At 40.6% G+C, this 22,500-nt stretch overlaps 1 protein-coding gene across 10 annotated transcripts in view; it reads right to left on the minus strand.

Moving 5' to 3' along the window:
- The window catches only part of LOC135200070 (protein glass-like), a 1,678,662-nt gene that overhangs the window by 89,955 nt on the left and 1,566,207 nt on the right, over window positions 1-22,500 (minus strand). The gene's annotated exons all lie outside the window — the stretch shown is intronic.

A 22,500-nucleotide genomic window follows, 5' to 3' on the forward strand; every position in this document is an offset into this window, starting at 1 on the left:
CAGACCTGTCAAAAAATGAGGCTATACCAGATTCCGCTGTGATTTATAATAGATGATACGCGGATGGCTACAGATTCCTACAATTCTATAATTCACCAGGGGATGATGACGACACCTGCGCGCACGCACACACACACACGAAAGAAACACAAAAAGAGAGAGAGAGAGAGTCTTTTTATGTAGCTCTGAGGCATCTCTCTCTCTCTCTCTCTCATCATAAGACGGAATGATAGGCTTACAAAAGAGTCTCCAACCTGGGTTCCTCAGCGGCCTTGTGTCCATCTCTGATAGATGATTATACAATTCTTAATCACAATCCCCGATTCGGCCTGAATGTTTACCAATCAATAGCGACGGTCAAAAAAAAATGTCTATTCAGAAAGCCAGCTGGCTTCGGTCTCCGCGGTAAAGGCGGAATAATATGTATTATTGTTAATAATAGAAAAAAAAAAAGGCTAAAAGGAAAAAAAATAATTCACAAAGAAATTGATATTCGAAGAAAACTGTCCGCTATGCTCAAGCTGCAAGAGAGAGAGAGAGAGAGAGAGAGAGAGAGAGAGAGAGAGAGGAGAGGGGGTTGAGGGAGGGGAGTGAGGGTGGCGCGGCGGGGGGAGGAGACTAATGCAAGCCTGGAATTCGGTGTCGATCGCAAAATTGGACCGTAAGGCGTGACGCGATAAGACTCATTATCGGATGCTGAGAGAGAGAGAGAGAGAGAGAGAGAGAGAGAGAGAGAGAGAGAGAGAGGGTTATACCGCCTCCTGGAACGGCCCTAAACGAGACGGGAGGAAGAAGCGAGTTAAAATGGAAAAGGGAGGCGAAGAGAATAAGGGAAAAGTAGGGTGTGCAATTGGAATCGGAGGGAGATGGAACAGCAACGAAGGAGAGAGAGAGAGAGAGAGAGAGAGAGAGAGAGAGAGCCAGTGGCAGGTTGGAGCGTTCAAAAGCGACGTTGGAAAAAAAAAAACAGCAAGCAGAGGGCGCTTAAGACATAAAAAGAGAAATCCGCCAAGCTAAAGAGGAAAAGAAGAGGGCAAAAAGATCAGACGAAACAAGAAAGAGGGACAGAGAGAGAGAGAGAGAGAGGATGATAAGAGCGGAAAATAAAATAAGTCAAACGTAAGATAAGGGCAATGGAAAGAACGACGGAAAAAAATATGCAGCTCAAGAGACAGATGCTGTTATCTAACAGGAAAGAATGCAAATGTGATGATGAGTGGTGGTGGAGGAGGAGGAGGAGGAGGAGGAGGAGGATCAGGAGAGTGACTGCGATTTTCACTAAACATTGGCGAAGATGAAAATTCCGCAAAGAAGATTAAGACAAACGAATATTAACAAAACAGACGAGAAGGTAAAAAGATTGTGTGTGAGTGTGAGAGAGAGAGAGAGAGAGAGAGAGAGAGAGAGAGAGAGAGCACAATTTATCCAACAGTTTGACCGTAAAATTATAACAAGGCTCTGAATGACACTTGCTTTTCAAGACCAACCAAATCCTTTCCCCCCCTCCTCCCTCCCTCCCATGGTACTCAGCCACCCCATCCAAACGATGCCAGCCACCCTTCCCTCGCCCCTCCCCTACCCCGGTTTCCCCCCCCCCCCCCCACCAAGAAGGCTCTCGACAGACCCAGGGATATATAGCAAACATTTTCTTTGACTTGGCGACGAGGTCCGCGGGACCGAACGCTTCTAGTATATTTGTGATATAATATTTATATAAATATCACTTGAATGGGAGAACACGAAATCAATGCATGAGCCTTTTATTCGGGGGGGGGGGAGGATGGATAAAAAGGCGGTAAGGAGGGGAAAAAAAAAGAAGAAGAAGCAAAATGAGGAAAATGTGAATTGCGAGAAAAAGAGTGACATCCTCGAAAAAATAATAGTAATAAACGTTGACGAAAACACTGCGCAAAAATTCGCCATTGTTATGCGCCGAAAATTCCGCGAAAATTCTAGGACTTTGGCGAAGCAATATGAGGAAAAATGAATAACCATGAAAGACCCGCCCGGGAAGTTGGAGAGTGAATGGAAGTTATTCATTGTAAAATTGGGGTGGTGAGGGGGAGGAGGGTTGGAAGTCAATGCAGAGATTTGCTGTGGTCAACCTCTTGTATAATGACCATTCTGAATCAGTAGGAGAAGAAAAATTCGGGAGAGAAGCATAAAAAAAAATTAAATAAATGAGGGAAATTCCGCACAAACTGGATATCGGCAAACACAAACGAATCGCCAAAGGGGGGAAAAAAAGCGGAGAGGAAAAACAGCAGCAACAAACAAACGTTCGTATTGAAAAGGACTTAGACCTAATTAGTGGTGTGGTCAATGTGGAATAAAAGGTAGACAAGCCCTTAACCCTTTCACGGTCTCTTGTTGCTCTTAATGGCTATAGAAACCTACTGGAGCCAGAATGCTCTTGTGAATGTATATTTACAAATACATCTCCGTCGCGTCATACTCGATTTCCTTGCGTCCTCCGCTCCTACCCCCTCCCTCCCCGCACCCGTCCGAAACCGTCTATCCTGTGGCCATATCACCCCCACCCCAGCCCTTAACACAACCCCACCTACAAACCTTTCCACTCCCCCAGACGATTCTTAAGGTCGTTATCAAATAGGAGCGTCTTCGAGGAGAGCACTGATCATTGTCGGATTTTCTCGTAGTGGTTAAATTGTCAAAAGATAATCGTAGGTATACGTGGATGCGGTTCACCGAGGAACAATGTCACATAATACACGGTTCTCGGAAATCACTGCGGTTCCGTTCTTGGAGGGAAAGCTATTCAGACATAAGCCGTATAACTAGATCAGTCATTAAAAGCTATATGACTAGGGTGCGGGTCTTGGAAGAAGTGCGCTTCACAAGTGCGCACAGTTACCTTTGCTGCAACCAGTTGGAATTGCAATACGTTTATCTAAACAGCAATTGCGTTTCCTGGCCGTAAAATGCAACACGGTTAGTCTTAAAGACTCTTTTCAAAAGTAAGTCTGTCAAGAGCTATTTAGACTGTAAAGTTCACGTACCGTTTTCAGATAGACTGTAAAGTTCACGTAGGTACCGTTTTCAGTAGACTGTAAGGTTCACGCCCGTTTTTAGATATTCCTTGCGGGTCAAGATAATCGAGAGATGAAAGTTGTACTAAAACTAGATTTAATAAATTGTTTGAAATTTCCTCAAGAGACTTTCTTAGCTATCTTGACTAGGTAGTAATTTTAAGGGGGTCGTTAGCTGTTCCAGATAATAATAATAATAATAATAATAATAATAATAATAATAATAATAATAATAATAATAATAATAACGACTACTGAGAAAGGAATGCACGAAATCAATCTTTAGTGAGCCCGAGTTCGATCCTCAGAGGGGAAACGAAACAGGAGGCTGGAAATGAGTGGAGATTTGTGGAAGTCAAAGCACAGGAAAAGCGCGAGTGGTGGAATGTCACAGATCAGATTTTGTGACAGGCACTAAACCTTAATCATTTCAATTCCGAATCTACTTTACACACTGAAAATATACCTGAATATACTTTACTTCAGAGAAGACACCAATCTAAGAGACGTTATAGCGTTCGTTTCAAATGTAACTACCTTAAATATCCTTCCTTATATTCAAATTTTAAATATACTTCAACGCAGTCCACGACACCAACCAATATACAGTTCGAGATGAGACGAACGAAGAGGAAAACAAAATTCGGCAACCCCTTCCCCCCCTTACCCCACCCACCCCCGATTTGGGGCCTCATCTGGAAATCAGATCACACGAACCGCTCCTGAAAAGTAGGTCTACTTCGGAAACAAATGGAAAAAAAAATCGGAGGTAGAAGATGGATATGAGAGAGAGAGAGAGAGAGAGAGAGAGAGAGAGAGAGAGAGAGAGAGAGAGAGAGAGAGAAAGAATTCTACTAAATAAGGGAGTGTATGAATGCACTACATATGTACGTATGCGTGCATATTTATATACATATATATACACATATATACATACATACTTTACATACTTGAGACAACCCTACTGAATAAGGAAAGTAAGAGAGAGAGAGAGAGAGAGAGAGAGAGAGAGAGAGAGAGAGAGAGAGATGAGAATAAGGGTAAACTTGAATTAAAGAAGGGTGAATAACGTGCGTATATAGGATAAGGGCGAGGAAATGAGCGAAGGGAGAATTCGCAGCGACAGTTAAATTGACGGGGAGAGGTTCGAGAGCAGGACAGAAGACAGAAGCAACACAGAGGCACAAGGACCTTTTAAAAGGTCCTCCCGTCGTCATCATCATGAAGAAGAGGAGGAAGAAGAAGAAGAACAAGAAGAGAGAGAGAGAGAGAGAGAGAGAGAGAGAGAGAGAGAGAGAGAGGAATCTTGCTTGCTTGCTTGCCTTGGTTTTACTTTGCTTTGGTTTTGCTTGGGATAATGGATTGACCATATCAAGGACGAAAGGGATAATGGATTGACCATTTCAAGGTCTAAAGAGATAATGGACTGACCATTTCAAGGTCTAAAGAGATAATGGATTGACCATATCAGGGTCTAAATAATCTTTCCAAGACCAATATATTGAAGAATAGGTGCTCGAGTTATTAGTTTGGTTGTGTGATGTTGAATTGCTCTTAAGAAGAGATATGTGCGGAATAATAGTGGAAGGGAAAATGAGTGATAGCAGAGAAAAATGCACGTAAAGAAATAATATACTGCCGAATTTAACAAACAAGAATCACAAACATAAGCCTGTCTAAGCCTATACATTTTCGAAAACGAAGAGCAGAAGGCCTGACGCATGTTGTTTGCATTCTTATAAACCAGCAATATTTCACTAAAGAAAAAACCCACGAGACAAAGTTACAAAAACACCCAAAACTCAAAACCATCCAAATAACCATTAAAAAACCCTAAAAAACACACTAACGAATAAACACACACACACACACAGGCGTCAAGAAGAGCGACAGTGGAGTCTCCAGGTGTAGCGAAGATAAGGCAATTGGCTCCGACATCCACTATCTCTCTTTTCTTGCCCTTAAGCAGGTATTGCTAAGGCCCTGCCTACCTACCTACCTACCTACCATGCCATTACCCTTTCCCTACACCCCTTACCCTAGCCCTAACGCACCGAGCGAGCTCCAATGAGCCTATTTGGCCCCAAGAGACAACCTTCGTCCGAAAAAAAAAAATGTCTTTTGAGGCGACGCCACAACAACAAAAAAGGTAGCGAAGGCACTTTAGGCCAATCACGTAGAGGGAGATTCGAGGCACTTCTTTAGAATAAGTTACGGTATTCATAGCGAGAGACGAAGTTGAGCCCACGCCGGTATTGTTTGTAGCGTCCATCTTGTGCCTACGAAAGTAGGTAGCACAAAGGATGCCAGGGTGCCGCCACACTCCCTCCCCCTCTCTCTCTCTCTCTCCCCCTTCAGGACCTCCTTACAGAGTGCCACATTGGCCCCTCCCTAACCTACCCCTTTCCTGCCACAGTTAAAACCTAAGATGTCCCTTTACCCATTAACCCCATTCATTCTCTCTCTCTCTCTCTCTCTCTCTCTCTCTCTCTCTCTCCTTTCGGCTCGCTACTCACTTCTTCAGGAGGCCTAAGGGAAGGCGGAGGCGTAGTGGCGTTTTGGGGTCATTTCGGGACTTTCCTACCCACACTAAGGTCTCTAGGCTTAACATTGTTATTAATTATATACCGTGTGCTGTGGCCAATAGCTTATTATGGGTTCATTGATCGGCGCTATGAACGACCTCTCTCTCTCTCTCTCTCTCTCTCTCTCTCTCTCTCTCTCTCTCTCTCCTACTAAATGCTCGTTATAAATCAACTTTCCTGAAAGAGTTACAATAAACTAGTTTAGTGAAATAATTAGGATCCTTTATTCTCGATACAAATACTTCACAATATATATATATATATATATATATATATATATATATATATATACTACATATATGACTGTGTGTTCTGTTACAACAGTTTTCACATCTCAAACAAGAGCCCATAAAAAACGCAAAAAAAAAAAAAAAAAAAAAAAAAAAAATAGAAAGTACCCATATTTTGGCGTTTTTATGGGCTCTTTTTATTATATATATATATTATATATAACATATATACATATACACACACACACACAACATATTATATATTGCATAATTCTGGCTTGCAATTGCCGCCAAATTAATTCATACTTTCATCCTAAATATCTATATAACAGTTATCCAGTTCGCTGACTGACGGAGCCCCGAAAGAAACACCACGGTTCCGGAAAGGGGGGGCCGGGGAAGGAAGAGGCGAAATAAAGCAGAAGTAGGAACAGAAAGGAAAGGGTTAAGGAAGGGGCAAAGGGACGAGAGTGAGAGGAGAGACAAGGGTGAGAGAGAGAGAGAGAGAGAGAGAGAGAGAGAGAGAGAGAGTCTACGGTTGCTGTAAATGAAGGCAAAGTATCGTGCAGAGAGACGGATGAAAAGGGGCGCCCCCCCCTAGGGGGCAAGAACGGACACTGCGCGCGCACGAGCACACGGGGATACACACACACACACACACACAAATACGCACGACTATACGAAAAGTACGAGGATAAAGATAATTAAATGAATAAGTACAGACACGGGTACATATGAATAAATTCATACACTAAGATAAATAAATAAATTTACCCTTTCACAAAAAAACCAGACGATTATATACATCCACTGAGAAGGATATAGACATCTACGTGCATCCTTCTTAAGAGGAGAGAGAGAGAGAGAGAGAGAGAGAGAGAGAGAGAGATTATGAGCAAAGAGGTAGAAAGAGACGGAGAGGGAGAGAGAAAAAACCCCGAAATAAGTTAACAGAGAATATTAATTCTCGGAATATAATTCCCAACCCCCTAGGACGCTTTATGAGGGGGAAAATGCAGGGCGTAGATTTAATACCGTCTTTATGGTAATGGATGAAAATTATTAATCTATATTGAAATAGTTTGCAAGAAGGGGTTAAAAAGATGACTCACAGGCGTAACCCACTCCCTACATAGATAGACTTCCACTCCCACACACACACACACACACACACACACAGACGTACAAGCCCATGCATATATATACACACACACACACGCAGCGACGTACAAACCCTTGCATACATACACACACATACACAGACTTACAAACCCATGCATATATACATACATACACACAGAGACGTACAAACCCATGCATACATACACACACACACACACAAACCATTCCTTTGTACAATTTGCTGTACATATACATACACAAATACTAACTCATATAGACACAAACACGCGCATACACAAACATGTATCAAATCTCACCGCATAATCCACTAGAAGTATACATGAAATTCGTCACCGAGATAGATACGTGCACTATAACACCCACACACACGCACACACACACATAAAGGCTCTCTCTCTCTCTCTCTCTCTCTCTCTCTCTCTCTCTCTCTCTCTCTCTCTCTCTCTCCCTTTCGGACTGCAGCAATAGCAGCAACGGTCCGCCTAATGGACGCTACTTTGAGATAATAATTAGCAAGAAATTACTTTCCATTTTATTTATTATTTTTTTTTTTTTACTTCTGCGATCTAAAGAGGTATTGCCTGTCTCTGTCGGAGACCTTAGGTAACGCCACGGAACCATAATCTCCGCGATGAGAGAGAGAGAGAGAGAGAGAGAGAGAGAGAGAGAGAGAGAGAGAGAGAGAGAGAACAAGGGTCTCATTTTTTCCCACCAGCCGTTGGCCTAGATCAATTGTAATGCAACATTTTGGGGTCCCCTGCCATTTTTCATTTGTGGTATAGTGACACCCTCCTAGGCGCAACACGCGCGCGCGTACAGACGTACAGACGTACATACGCACACACACACAGACGCGCACATACGCACACATACGCACACCATCTCTCATTCTTACAAATTGGGTGTGAGAAAATAAGATCATAATCCAATTGCCCAGTCAGTCGTCGAGAGCCCCCCAATGCATCTGATGTATCTGCTCAATTCTCTCTCTCTCTCTCTCTCTCTCTCTCTCTCCTCTTTCTCTCTCTTAATTTTATTTATTTCTTTTCATAATCTTCTGATGATGAAACAAAACTGCCTGTGTTTATATTTGGTCCCTATTAATTCTCTGTCTCTGTCTCTGTCTCTCTCTCTCTCTCTCTCTCTCTTACACACACACACACACATATATATACATACATACATATTATCATATATATATATATATATATATATATAATATATATATATATATTTATATATATATATATATATATATATATATATATATATATAAAGATAGATAGCCAATCCTCTTCTTTCTGCTCTAGCCCATTCCATTGTCCGAGTCGCATTGTATTAATGATGTATTTTAATCCGGGCCCCTTCATTCTGCATCTGTTTATGGGGTCATTTCCCCCAATTTTCTCCAAACCATCAGAAATGCAACGTATCGATAACACCGAGTTTTTGCCCGGCCGATTGTTTCGACAGAGTGAAGGCATCAATGGCAAATATATATTTTTAAAAACATCGGCCCCTCAATAACAACTCGAACCTTTCATCATCTGCTTTTGGGCAAGAGGGGTTGAGGGTTGAGGGGTGAGGGGGGGTGAGGTTGGGCGGTGAAGGGGTGAGGGGGAAGGCAAGACGAGGAGAGGGGAAGGGGGTTGGGGTTAAAAAGGGGAAGGATTGGAGGTGGGGGAGGGGAGGGGAGGAAGAGTCTAACTATAAATTCGTATTTTGAAAATAGTGACGATAGTAATTATGTACCCAACTCTTTTGTAAATGGGACTGGGTTTTTTCCTCATTACCCGCGACGTAAACAATGTCTAAACGTGGGGTTACAAAAGAGCCCAGTTAGGAAAAGATCCCGTTATTTAATAAGCAGGGTCATTATAAATATCTATTTCCTCCTCACTAATCAAATGGAAGACATGCGATCTCGGGAGGGGGGGGGGGGGGGGGGGATGGGGGATGGTGGGGTGGAGGGAGAGGGAGGAGGGGTGGAGGAGGAGGAGGAGGGTGGCTTTAAATAAACAACAGAGAGAGAGAGAGAGAGAGAGATCTAGCATCTTCCAGGGAAGGTATCACCTGCACTTAAGAGAGGGGGCCCTCAAATAAGCAACAGTAGAGAGAGAGAGAGAGAGAGAGGAGGGAGAGAGAGGAGAGAGAGAGAGAGAGAGTTAGGATCTTCCAGGTTCTCCAGGTAAGGCATCACCTGCACTCAAGTATATACAGACAAAGGTAGAGAGTTACTGGGAATGAATGAGGAGCTGCCCCCTTCAAAATGAGATACCGCTAAAACGTATACTACTAGTTTCGCTTACGGTAACCTTTCTTGCATTACCGGAAGGAAGGCGACTTTGAAATATGAGCTTCGGTCAAAAGGAATCGCCGAGCTAAAAGACCCGCTCAATCACTCCCAAAGAGAGAGAGAGAGAGAGAGAGAGAGAGAGAGAGAGAGAGAGAGAGAGAGAGAGAGAGAATCCGCTAAAAGATTAATTCCGCGACTGTAGTCAGATTAAAGGCCGGTGTGATAAAAAGATGAGAGAGAGAGAGGGAGAGAAAAAAAAGGGAAAAGGAGATGGTACCTGGAAAGAATTTAGTTATCGACGTAACACGGATTCAAAAGAGCGCACTAATTAACACTTATTTGAGAGAGCGTCCGAACGGAATCAATTGCCCGGTGGGCCCGTAAGTGAACTTACTTAAAACGGGGTGGGTAGGGGTTGGGGGGGTGGTGGTTGGAGAGCCACGACATACAGGACTTACTTAAAACGGGAAGGATTCCAGCTAAAGACTTACTTAGACGCCAGGCTTCACCGAGAGAGAGAGAGAGAGAGAGAGAGAGACAGAGAGAGAGAGGAAATACAAGCCAAGCTCCGCATAAATAGTCTGCGATTAAGAGAACTGAATGAAGTAAAAAGTAAAAAAAAAAAATTTGCAAAGTTAATTTGTTAGTTTGTTTTAAATTGGATTGAACCCAATTTAAGTTAAAACATATGGGATTAAATAGGATGCCCCTAAATCTCATTTAAGGGATCTAAATACTCCAGTGGCTCCCTCCCGCCATACCCTCCACCACCCCCTATACCCGCCCCCCCCCCCACCCCCCCCTAAAAGGGCTTGCCAGACGTCCTTTCAAAGGAAACGCTGCATATTGCAAGAACCTCGTTTTGCAATAACTTGTTAAAAGCGAGTGATGGACTCAATGGGGAAAAATGCGCCAACTCAAGGAGGAAGGGTTGCACGTCTCTCGCCCCGTTCAACAACTGGCAAGAATTGCCGGGGAAGAGAACACAAGAGAAGAGAGGAGAAGAGAGAAGAGAGGGAAATGCATGCGGCGCTGCTGCTTTGCCCCAGATAAAAATGGGGAGAAAATGAGTGTAGTCTCATTTGGGAGGCGGCTTCGTTCATAATAGGGAAGAAAAGCGGCGCGTTCAGGAACTGGGGACATGAAATCGACATTATCTTGCTGTGAGTAAATAATGTGTATATATATATGTATATATATATATATATGTATGATATATATATATATATATATATATATATATATATATATATATATCATATATATACTATATATATATATATATATATATATATATATATATTTTTTTTTTCGCAGCAGGTAAGCAATTTCGTTTCTTCGCAGCGGTAAGCAATTCCCAGTTTTCTTCCAAACGAAAGTTCATTAATAATACCTGTAACCAGATCGGTTTCTTTGAAAAATATTCACTCTACTCACCGCCAGATAGCAATCCGTTGTTATGGAAAATTCGTAAAAAATAAAGCGTCTTTTTATTCTATACCAAATATAAAAATCGTAAAAAATTAAACGACTTTTTTTTATTTACCAATAAGAGGTCGCAATTTTCTTCCAAACTATAAAAATAAGTTTTTTTAATCAGTCCGATATTTGTGATTTCCTTTAAAAAAAAAACATTAAAAAACTCTCCTTTCGTTTGAAAGCACCAAGTCATAACTCGTTTAAAACATGTTAATTCTTCAAATGAATCAAACGGCAAATAAAGAGGTCGATTGAAGCCTTATGCCAGCACGAGCCCTTTGACCTAAGAGCGGTAAGGTCTTCAGGGAGGATACGAGTTCTCCGGTGCACACCTGTGGACTCCGTCCAACCAACAGGGACAACTCATAACCGATTCATCTTCGTCAAAAGTAGCGAGAAAAAATACTGAGTTATAGATGACTAACAAGAAACTTGGTTTCTGTATTTCAGCATAATATATATATATATATATATATATATATATATATATATACTATATATATATAATTTATTTACTTGTTGTTTGTTTCCTTTTTATATTTTCAAGTACCTGTATACTTGGTATTATTTGATTTGTTTTTCTATCTATAATTATTCATGTATAGATTTATGTAAGTACGCATTTATAAAATTGTGTAGTATCTATATTCTAGCGTGCTATTCTAAAGTGTGCATATATACATACATATATATATATATATATATATATATATATATATATATATATATATATATAGCATGCCAAAATTTAAATAACACAGGCAGTTTTACATATGCGTACTTACATGAATCTATATATGAATAATTACACATAAAGAAACAAGTCAAATATTACTAATTATACAGGTATTTGTAAATGCGAAAAGGAAATAATAAGTAAGTAAATAAATAAATAAATAAATAAATTCCGCAGACCTCCCTAAGGGCTGGTTTAAGATTTAGCCAGAAAACGTGAAAATCTTCCATACTCTTTTGAATTTAAATTTATTGGAAGAACCACGAATTTTGGCAGCAGCAAAGTCTGCAAACAGCGAGAACACGAAAATTATGAGAAGCACATGAAAAGTCACACATATAAATTTACTCGGCAACAATTTCTAAATATTTCAGAGGAAGTTGTGCCATTCTAAATGACATTCACACACTTTTCTACCCCTCCGCAGGCAGTAAGAAAAGTCCGCGGAGTTAAAAAAAAAAATAAAAAAAAAACATCCTCGAAGTATAAACCCCAAACACGGCAGGAGAATTTCGCGAAATAGATTACTTACAAAATATAAGGTTTTCTTTCCATTCCGGCTAATACCTTTTATATTCTCCCTAAAACTTAGGAGGTGTCCCTTTTGTGTCTCACCCCACTTGCATTAAATCTACCCCAAATCCCTCTCTTACATCTGGGAATCCCACAGAAATCTCCAGTCAGAATCGCGCGAACTTATCTTTTCTTTTGTTTGTAAGAACCAATTTTTCCCCCTTTTCCTTCCAAACACCTTGGTGTAACCGGACCCACAACACACCTATAGGACACCTACACACACCCGGCACACCTTTCACACGGCCTTTCGCCTATACAGGATCCCATACAGGATCTATTCTCCTGCAGGAGACCCTTCTCCTCCTCCTCCGGCTCCACCCCGACAAAACACGAAGACCTCATCACCAAGACCTCGATACTTCGGTCTCGATTCCCATTCTGGAGCCATTCCTCGAACTCCCCAATTCCGGGGCGCCAAAGATTCCCCTTTTGCGATCTCCCCAAGTTATGCTCTCTCTCTCTCTCTCTCTCTCTCTCTTTGCCATCGAAGACACCCTCTCCCAAAACATTGTTCTTAATGGTAACAAACTATCCAGAAATGGTAAGATACCCGAAGAGGGGCCTTTGCTAGGACTCTTTGCAGGATTCCCCCAGCAACACCCAAAATGACAATATTCCTGAAGAAACGATAGTGGGGGGTCTCCAAAACCACTACTATCACCACCTCCTTCTCTCTCTCTCTCTCTCTCTCTCTCTCTCTCTCTCTCTCTCTCCTCCCATAAATCAGTTATATTAGAATGGCTCCCGGATCACTTGGCTAAAAGTTTGGCCGTTAGACCCACCGCCTTTGGGGGACGCAGCCCCCAACCCCCTTCCCCCCGAACCCCCACAACCCAGCTATCACAAAGAACCCCCTTACTGCTGCTGGGAAGGAAAAGAAAGAGAGGAGAAGTGCAAAAGAAGGATGGAAACAATGAGATTGAATGGAGGAGATAAGGAAAATGAAAGAGAAATGAGGAAATCGCCTGAGTGTCTCTAACACTTCCATTTGGATCAACTCCAAATCAGTCAATTCTTTTTAGAAATATCTATTTATCCCATTTCAGGAGCCATGCAGAACTGCTTGGTATGTGACACTTATACAACGCTTATCTTTACTTGTAAATAATTTGCTCAGTAAGAAGTTATTCGGAATTTAATCGACATTTTTAAACCATACATTTAAAACGGATGACCGACCTCCTGGAAATCTGGAATAACTAGAACTACAATCGTTCGCAACGATATGATATAAATATCACAATAAAACAGATAACAGAACTGATAAATAACTAGATGATGTCTATCGACTATAGAGGAAACTATGAATAACGAATGAATGACTTTTGTAACCAAACAAGGAGAAATAAAACTGACGAATGCTTATTTTCCAGTGGCACTTCTGACCTGAAGAGGAATTTTCACACGAGGTAAGGGGACATTTGAATAGAAAAAAGAATAAATTATTATTGAGGACTGAATCAAAATTTGCATGACATTCAATCACTGGGTTTATCTCCAGTTAAACTCAAATAACGGAAATTAACTTTTAGAAAGAGACTTCTTCTGTGGACAGAAACCCCGCACATCCAGGAATGACTTTTGGGCTGGACACAGCCAACACTGCTAGCAAGTCGGTATCATGAACGATAATCAAACAAAAGACAATCAACGGCAAATTAAAACTAAATAAAAAAAAGGGGTAGGAAATCACTCACGAAGCTACGAAATAAGACTAAAAATCACGGGGCACACAATAAAAGCTCGTCAGAGTGCGAAAATAAAGAGTGATAAAAGCAAAAAATCTTTATCTAAAGTAAGGCATCTGGAGGGGGATGGAATAAAAGACAGTGAAAGGAGTAACTAAGGATAAACGCTATGTCAATATGGAATGCAAGTCGACAAAACGAGCTGTGGAGGGGAGGAAAGAAACTCTCTCTCTCTCTCTCTCTCTCTCTCTCTCTCTCTCTCTCTCTCTCTCTCTCTCTAACACACCCACACACACAATCACACAAAGGTATATACACTCGCATTTCTTTACATTTGTCAGCAATCCCAACTTTAACTTAACATGCTAAATTACTCAAAAACATAAAAAATATAAAAAGTAATGAAAAAAGGTAAATCAAAGGCCCCTCCGCTCTCTCTCTCTCTCTCTCTCTTCTCTCTCACAAAACACACACACACACACACAAAGATTTTTTTTTTATAACACCTAACATATTTTTTACATTTGTCAGCAAACCCAAGGTTAACTTAACATGTTAAATTACTCAAAAACATAAAATAATAGTATGAAAAAAGTAAATCAAAGGCCTCCGCCCCTTCTCTCTCTCTCTCTCTCTCTCTCTCTCTCTCTCTCTCTCTCTCTCTCTCTCTCTCTGATATCTTTGCAAAATTTATCTGAAAGCATAAGAGCAAAACCACACTTTACCGAAGGCAAAAGGATATTAGTTGTAAAAAAAAAAGTCAATTACATAAAAATGATAAAATGAAACTAATTTTTACACTATTAGAAATTGTTTCATTACACTAACGATTACAAGCCGGCCACAACCACATACCATTAAGAACTTCTGCATTATTTGTCACTTAAATAATCCGCGGGAATTAAATTGTAAATCAGTCCTACTAGCAGACTTTTTTTTCTCTTTTTTTTATATTAAGAACTCGATCATTTCACGAACAATTTCTTGACTGAAAAAACTTCAACTAAAACAATTCACAACAAAACAGCTGGAGATATAAATTCACTAGTGGTTCTCGGTCACTTGCCATTATTATTCTTTATTGATCTTTGCTGTGTATTCTTTGCTTTACCGCTAGCATCTCTCTCTCTCTCTCTCTCTCTCTCTCTCTCTCTCTCTCTCTCTCTCTCTCTCTGTCGCCCTCCGCCATAAAGAACTGATGAGTTTCAGAGAATTTTCTAATGAGAGACAGTTCCAACAATAACCGGCCTTTCACACGCAGTGTCCTTTTCCCTTTCGCCAGTCAGTCGCTATAGCCTATGCACATCACGTACCGGTAAAAATCATCTAGTCCACAGAAAAAAAAAAAAAAAAAAAAAAAAAAAAGGAATACCGAGTTTACCAATACATATCAGCGAAGCGAGAGTTTATGGAAGTAGGACCGGGCCAGTCACAAACTAAAATGGACACACGAACTTCTCCGAAATTCGGGAACGAAAATAGAAGAAAAAATAAAAATAAAAAACAAAGTTGTGTCAAATGGGAAGTTTATACAGAGATAGAAATCTATGTTGAGAATGTCCAAATTTACCGGTTAAGTAATGCAATTTTTTTTTATTATCATGATGTTATGGTCAGCTGGACTGAGCAAAGGCACCTGGAATATATCTTTTAGAGGTTTGAAGAGAGCTCGTGAATAGACAAGGATGAGATAAGTAAACAAGAACAAATAAGAAGGAAAATTATCCATGAATCTCTAATTCACAAGAATTAATTAGCTATATCGCAAATTATGATGTCACTCGCCCAAATTCCAAGTGTTCGTAATCGCTATGTTATATTTTGTAAGGTACAATTCCACGAGATGGTAGGATTTCCTCTCTCTCTCTCTCTCTCTCTCTCTCTCTCTCTTCTAAAGCCATCATTAGTTCTTCTCACTTAATCCAGACATAAAAAAAACAGCGAAACAATGCCATAAGAAGGTATAACTTTTTAATTTCTCTCTCTCTCTCTCTCTCTCTCTCTCTCTCTCTCACCTACAGCCATCATAGTTCCTCTCCCTTAATCCAGACATAAAACACAGCTAAACAATGCATGCCCAAACTATTCTGCCAAACCATCACTTTCGTGGGAGAAAATAAAAAAAAAAAATAAAAAACACGACGGCGTTGAATACTTAACTATCCAGAGCGGCGTGCCACGGGGAGCTGACTCTACAACCGCTGCGAACTGGCTGTTGTCAAAAATCGGTAAAATAGTCAGTGAAGTTTACTATCAACTGTAATGACGCAGAGTTCGCGGAACTTGGCCCGGCTAGTTTGAAATGTTTTGACTTACGATCATAGGTCAAATATACTTAAATGACCAAGCCTTTTTGTTTTATTTTATTTATTTTTTCCTGTCATTGAATCATTGAAGTATATTCTTCGTAGGGTTACCATTTTATATTTCAGACACTATAAATGAAAGCAAAAACTTAGAACGGTCGTTTGTAAAATTTTGTCTTATAATCACAGGTCAACTATACTTAAATGACCAAGCCTTTTGTTTATTTATTTATTTATTTTTTTTTTTCATTTTTCTCTAGTCATTGAGGTATATTCTTCGTAGGGTTACCCTTTTTTATTTCAGGCATTATAAATGAAAGCGAGAACTTAGACCGGTTGTTTGTAATGTTTTGTCTTATAATCATAGGTCAAATATACTTAAATGACAAAGCCTTTTTATTTATTTTTATATACTTTTCCCTCATGGAAATATTATCTCTATAGGGTTCCCATTCTGTATTTCAGACACTATAAAAAAACCTAATTTACAGATTAATTAAGTTCGAACTTACATCGCGAGAAATGATTATAAATAAAAAAAATATATATATACAAAAGTAACATATTCGGCAATTTGACGTATTCTTAAGTATAACGTAATCAAACCATAATCACAACAGAAATCCATTCCTTTTTTCGAAAAGAATAAGTCCCACTACTTTCTTACAATAAACCTGAAATGCAGAGCAATAAGGAAGGTACGAATAGATAGTACTGCGTGCATATAAGCGTGTGAGAGAGTGAGAGAAAGATAAGGATTTTCTAAAAATACGCTTTAAATAATGGTAAGGAGGGTAAGAATACTAGGAAAAAGACAAAAGAGATTCTGCTAAAATGCACCTCGAATAATACGAAGGTAGGAATAATGTATGAGAGAGAGAGAGAGAGAGAGAGAGAGGACCATCTAGCAATAAATTTACTCTCTTCCCGGGTTCCCATCCCCTCCCCTTCCTTCTCTCTCTCTCTCTCTCTCTCTCTCTCTCTCTCTCTCTCTCTCTCTCTCTCTCTCCCGGGAATAATTCAGGAGTTTTCATGGCGAGCAAAGAACGGAATATTGGTTGATGACTTATAAATGGAGATTGATTTGAACGTCCTCATTACAAGGTATACCCTGGCCAAAAATCATTTTGGTTTACAATGATTTATCGAGAGTTTTTTGGGGGGGCCATTAATACCCTCCCTACCTTGCAGTCGCGTGGATCCCGATGCTGATAAGTTCATTTCGGCGTTCAAGGAAGCAATTAGGAGACAATATATGTAAGTACAATAAATGACAGCGGTAACAAATGGTTTAAAGAATTAATTAAATAAATAAATATATATTTTTAATATAATACAATATATATATATATATATATATATATATTATATATATATATATATATATATTATATATATATATATATATATATATTGGCTATATGTCGCCTTAGAATGTATGTTGATTCATTTATCTCTTTGTATCTCTCTGGGCGACAATAAATTATGAAAAAGCGACTGATGTCCATTAACAATTAGTAATAACACTACTGGATAACTATCAATATTTTCTTAAGTGGAAAAATAGTATATATATATATGTATATATATATATATATATATATATATATATATATATATATATATATATATATATATATAAACATTTAATGAGTGAGTATATCTCTGCGTGAAACTCAATGACTGTCTCATTCACACACGCAAGAATGCTGCAGTTATCCAATAATTATCAATTACTACTAATGCGAAATACCCGTTTCCTCAGAATTCGCTATCCCAGAGAGCAGCATCAAGCAGCGATCTGAAAAATAAATGATTCAACAGAGCGTATCACTATACTACAGAAGCGGCGGCGGCGGCGGTGGAGGCGGCGACGGCGGGCGTAATAGTAAAGTCCCGCTGGTGTGTCCGTCCCAGGCCGGGGGAAAACTCGAGAGGTTCAAAGAAGTCCAAATAAAGTCCGGATAAAGTTCAAATAACTGCCGGGGCTCTCATGTTAAAGACCAACAGTTTCTAACACTCCGAGTCAACATAACTTTTCATTGCGCTTCCGCCCGATCGCGTATCAATTGTGTACCTATAAGGCAGACACGTGTTTGTATTTGCATAACCATCAAAAGGGAAAAGAAATTTGTTCGCTAACCGGTGACATTGAAGGTCCGCGGCCGGACCGTCGCGGCGATACTTGGGCGGAAGGTGGGCGCAGGATAGGGGGGGGGAGGCTAAATACGGTCGGTGATGGTGGGAGTGGGGTGAGTTGGGGGGAGTGGTGACGATTTGTCCGTGTGTATGGAAGGGGTCAGATGCAAGAAGCCCATTTTGACCAAATCATGAAAGAGAGTCGGAGTAAATACTAGACCGCGCGACCGTCTGTCAAAATTAATGGTCACACAACTACTCCTCACCCCCACCCACCACATTCCCCTACCCCTTTCCTTCATCACCTATTACTTCATTTCTATCCTCTTTTCTTCTCCTTCGTCTCCCACACCCCACCACCACTTCCCTTCACCAACCCCCTACCACCAACCCACCCCGCCCCCAGCCCACTAAAACGCCCCCAGTTTCGAAATGTAAGCCTCGGATAGATTCTGTGGGAATATAAAGATAATCCTCTTTGAGAACGACTGGGTAGCAATACCAGATACTGAGGCCGCTGAAGGAACTCGGTTCCTCCCTCCCTTGGAGGAATCCGCTCGTTTAAACACGCACAAATACGTGTCTGCACATACGCATGTACATACACAATATATATATATTATATATATGTATTATATATATATATATATTATATATATATATATATATATAATTGCTCCTTCGATTTGGTTTTTTCATAACGTTAAAATGGTTGGTATGAATGTCGCAGCGATGACTTTCTCTGAAATTACATATAAACATACATACATACATACGCACACACACACACCACACACACACATATATATATATATATATATATATATACTACACACACCACGTTCAATAAATGGAAGACCTCTTTCTGATATCGTCGTACAGAATTCCGGCGCTGCAAAATTTGATAAAGGATTCAGTCGACAAAATCTCTCGGAGAGAAAATATCCAAAAAAACGCGCCACTGCATACACTTAAATAAACATTAATGAGATAAGGAATACATACGCAAATATGAATTTCATAGTAAACACGTAAGAAAAAACAACACACACGCATACATACATAACGCCACTCAAACCGCAACACTTCCGAATCTCTTTTAATCCGTCTTCCCTAAAATTCTTTATTGTGTATCAATCTTTGTAATCCCGGAGTAAATGAATTCCTGCATATTTACTGAAAGAAATCGAATTCAGATTTCGAAAGAAATGTGGAGCTGCAAGTATATTTGTTGAGTGGGGGGAGGGAGGGAGGGAGGAGAGGAGGGAGAGGAGTAGGAGTAAGCAGGGGGAAAGGGGGGCCCAAACGAATTGGTTTTTTGTTTATCTAATGAATTAGAAAAAAGAAAAGATTTCCATTATAAAAAAACTGTTTGGGTGGGAGAGATATATCCAGATTATAAAATTTATGACGTCATATAATGTCGTACCTCAGGAAGGATGTGGAAATTTAATGGGAGAGAAAAAAAAATAAAGACAACGCAAGGATGTCAAAAAACGCGAGGGGGGGGGGGGGTGAGGGTGGGGTGATGGGGTGAGGTGAGTAGGGTGGATATCATGGTTGGCTTCTTGCCACGCGCGAGCCTATAAGGGAAGCCATTTTTTTTTTTCTCAGACGATCATTCCTTCCCTCGATTTTTTTTCCTCCGCCTTCTTAATGTTTAATCGGGGCGATCGATGGCGGAACCGCTCCGGAGGACACTTTCCAACGCACTGCTGCCTTCGCAGGCATCGTATGTCCCAACAAAATCCTCTCGCCCTGTCCTGCTTACGCTGATATAATTAGGTAATTAATGAAATGTTGGCAACGCGGCCAGTGATCCTCATTTTTTTCTCGGGACCAATAGTAAAGTCCCTGGCGACGCTGTGGCGGTCTCGGGCTCACCGATGTACGATAACGTTCGAAAAACCTCTCCCCTAACCCCCTCCCCATCTCATTCTCTCTCTCTCTTTCTTTCTCCCTATCTCCCATTCTCCTCCTCCTCCTCCTTCACCCTCTCCTCCCCCACCCTAGGCGCTCCTTGTTAGTTGTGCTCCATTTGCTACGGAGATCGTAGCAGCGTTGACTTCTTCTTCTTTCCCCCGACCGGCCAGACGTTGCTTTCGCGGGTCCACACTCCCCCGAAATTACATGGGGGCTTATGACGTGAGGCCGCTTGCGATATCACTATACGCTACGCTACGAATCACACTGTGACACAACCCAGCCCCTTCCCCCCTGCCCCCCCCCCCCCCCCCCCCCCTCCCCATTGTTACAACCGTCTACAACTCGCTGATGATGAAATAGTTTTCCTCTCTCGTCTCCTCTCTCTCTCTCTCTCTCTCTCTCTCTCTCTCTCTCTCTCGTTCCTTTCGTTTTTTTTTTTTATTTCTTTCCCCGGTCGGAGGCATTGACATAAATATGCATCTAATCTTGCTAGGCGAGGGGAAGCAGACGACGATCTTTTCCCCTCTCTCTCTCTCTCTCTCTCTCTCTCTCTCTCTCTCTCGCTTTTCCACAGCCAGAGAGGAAAGGCTCCTTTAGAAGCAGATTTAAGTCCTGTAAGTCCTAATCGCGGGGGGAGGAGGGCCCGGGGAGCTGGAATCCCCTAAATAGTGGGACGTAGATGTATTTAGATAGGTCTCCCCTCTCCTCCTCCTCCTCCTCTTCCTCTTTCCAGAGCGAATAGAAAACGACCGTGATAAGACTGGAACAGATGTTGATACAGATAACAGCAAAATAAATACTGGAAAATGGAAGGCAGTCTTTAAATGCTGATGGTGCGAGAGATAAAAGAATTTATGGCGGGGAAGAAATTCCCTTTGGGAATGACTGTTTTGTTTCTTGGTAGGCTGAAGCGACTGTATAATATATAATAATAAATAATAATAATAATAATAACAACAACAAAACCGCAGACCCATTTATTTCTCAAATGTCACCAAGAAAAGTGATAGGTTTTCATTCGGTCCATTCCTTCTAAGTGGGAAGATGCAGTCTGAAGAATTCCTTGTTTTACTTCGGTAACTCTTCCAACGCTTCAGAGCAATGAATAAGTAATTGAGACGCGGACGAAAGGGAAATATCCAATAACGTGACTTTGTGTTATTGTGTATCACTATAGAGCCTCTTCGTCTGGAGAGCTGAAATACTCTCACTGGTGAATTTCAAAATGACGTGGACAAGTTGGAATAGAAAAAAATCTATTGCATACAATAGCTGATAATGAAAAATGTGAATGGAAATGATAAACTTTCAGTATAGAAGAAAATAATAAATTTCAAATAGACGGCTAACTACTTGTAAAAAAAATATGCATAAGAACGACACATTCTCAATCTAAATAAGAATAATAAATTTCCAACCGACGCCAAAAACTTGTAATCAAATTAAACGTAAATAATAAATGATAAAGACATGAAACCCGACATTACAATTTTGTAGGTCACTAATTCATAATGCCTGAAAGTTCCTATACATCAGGACTGGAAATAACTTGGGCACCAGAACTGGAAAGAACTTGAGACAAAAACTGAAAATAACTTGAGACACAAGAACTGGGAAGTACTTAAGACACCAGAACTGGAAACAGCCTAATACACCAGACCTGGAAAGAACTTGAGACACAGAAACTGGAAAGAACTTAAGAACCAGAACTGGAAAGAACTTAAGACACTAGAACTAGAGAAGTAGTTCCGTCCCAGAACGAGAAGGTCCTCGTACACGAAGTGAAAACACCCCGAGAGCAGAACTGGAAACTCCTTGGATTCCAGAACTGGAACCTCCTTGGATCTAAGAACCTGAGAGAGTTCTCGGAACCTTGAACTAAAAACTCCTAAGACTCCACACTCCAGAACTGGAAAGCAAAATGACTTGTAATCTACTCAAAGGAAGGCGAGGGTCTTGCCGCTGAGAAAGAGAGTACAAATTTTAGGTACGAACTGGTTTAAAATGCACAGGTGCGATATGTCCCTCCTGGAAATGGTGACAATTCCCATATTGGGTTAACCAGAGGAGAATGGTTGGGGATATGGGAGAGGAAGATGGATGGGGAGGGGGGTGTAATGTGTTTTAGACAGAGGGGAGGGGGATGGTCAAGAACTCAGAATGGAAAGTAGGGAGTTTGGTTGAGGATAGAAGATTATGGAAAGTAAGATACAAACGTAATGGAAGAATTGGTTGAAAATGGCCAAAGATGAAAAATAACTAAGGATAGAAAATGAGATATATGAGGAAAAGGACTAGAGAGAGATATTTCAAAGCGAAAGACAACAGGCGATTAAGGTCTTAAGG

Source organism: Macrobrachium nipponense, chromosome 26, assembly GCF_015104395.2.
Source record: "Macrobrachium nipponense isolate FS-2020 chromosome 26, ASM1510439v2, whole genome shotgun sequence".
NCBI classification, from domain to species: Eukaryota; Metazoa; Arthropoda; class Malacostraca; order Decapoda; family Palaemonidae; genus Macrobrachium; species Macrobrachium nipponense.